Genomic DNA, 1,258 nt, shown 5'->3' with positions numbered 1-1,258 from the left:
TTAGCGCACTCTCCTGTGAACCTGGTAAACGGAGTTCAATGCCCACTTAATACAAATAACAGTGGTGCATATTTTAACAGGTCTTGGGCCTTCACGAGGCAGACTCAGCCTTAAAATGAAGTACAGGACATTGTACTGATGTTATACATTCTTATAAAATGGTTACAATCTGTATTATCACTTTTACCAATACCCCAATGAAGCCCTCCTACTGAAGAAATAAGGGTGTTGGAAACTGATTCTTTAAGTGAGCGCTAAGCGAGCGGTCTGTACTGAGTACACCGCTATCTGGAGAGATCCACAATTTAATTCAGTCACCAAACAAGAATGCTTTAAAAAAAATGTCACAACTACAGCCAAAATGTATAATATAATGAATATGTATTTACAATACAGAAAATCACGGTTTTGATACAAAAATAAATGTTGTGGTCAGGGTCCATTTGGTGGGGCGCTGGTTCTGGATGACGCCTGATCACCGAAACGCCTCCCCCGGAATCTTCCCTGCTTCCTGACGACGGGAACGACGATTGGCGACCGTGCAGGAGCCGCAGCCAAAATCGGAGCAGTGATTGCAATGAGGGAATGAGGAGAGGAGGGAACAGAGTGGAGAGGGAGACAAGCGGCATCATTAGCGACGGTCGCCAAAACGTGAACACGCCGGTGCAGTTGCGATTACGTGTGTCGGTCAGGATTGTGGGCGGCACGGTACTCACGTAGAGGTGGATAAAGTCGTCGGCCGCTTTGGAGAAATTCCAATTGTTCCGCTCCAGGCATCTGTGGAGGCGAGCGCGGACAGGAGGCAAAGAGAACGTCAGTGCCTTTTTTCCACAGTCCAGCTTGCAAATCTAGTGCCTGGGCTGTGGACCAGATTCCTATGGCCAACTGAAACGGGTTCATGCCAGCTCCCGGTGAGAATCGATTGTGCAGCCCCATTACACAGTGCCATTTGGCTCGCTTCCCGATGGGAGCCGCACGCTTGGAATAGCGCCGTCGCGAGATCACGGGGTCAACGCAGCAGAGACGCACCGTCAAGTCGCCCAATGTGTTTGTACAAAATTTGTCGAAACGTACAAAAAATTATCGTTTAAACTCGGGACTGGAGCAAGCCACCTCAAGCATACATTGTCTCCTTAATAATCTTTACAAAATGACTGACGCTTTCCTCTGTCTGTGGACAAAAGGGGTAGGGGGGAGTGAAGGGGCAAGAAGGACATAACAGTCCGAGTCCAAAGACTCTGGTGCCCCTCTAAGGGTT

The 1,258-nt window shown here is 48.5% G+C and overlaps 1 long non-coding RNA gene across 1 annotated transcript; it reads right to left on the bottom strand.

The window, feature by feature from the left end:
* Positions 1-364: 364 nt before the first annotated feature.
* On the bottom strand, positions 365-915 carry LOC142931239 (uncharacterized). The gene is made up of 2 exons (XR_012947247.1): positions 717-915; positions 365-511 (listed from the first exon to the last, which is right to left on the bottom strand). It is a non-coding gene; the product is annotated as an uncharacterized LOC142931239 (long non-coding RNA).
* Between the last annotated feature and the right edge of the window lie 343 nt (positions 916-1,258).

Source organism: Petromyzon marinus, chromosome 51 (assembly GCF_048934315.1).
Source record: "Petromyzon marinus isolate PM22_M1 ecotype Great Lakes invasive population chromosome 51, UKy_Petmar_22M1.pri1.0, whole genome shotgun sequence".
Taxonomy (NCBI): Eukaryota; Metazoa; Chordata; class Hyperoartia; order Petromyzontiformes; family Petromyzontidae; genus Petromyzon; species Petromyzon marinus.
Note: the sequence above shows the minus strand (reverse complement) of the source record. Positions and strands in the feature narration are given on the sequence as shown.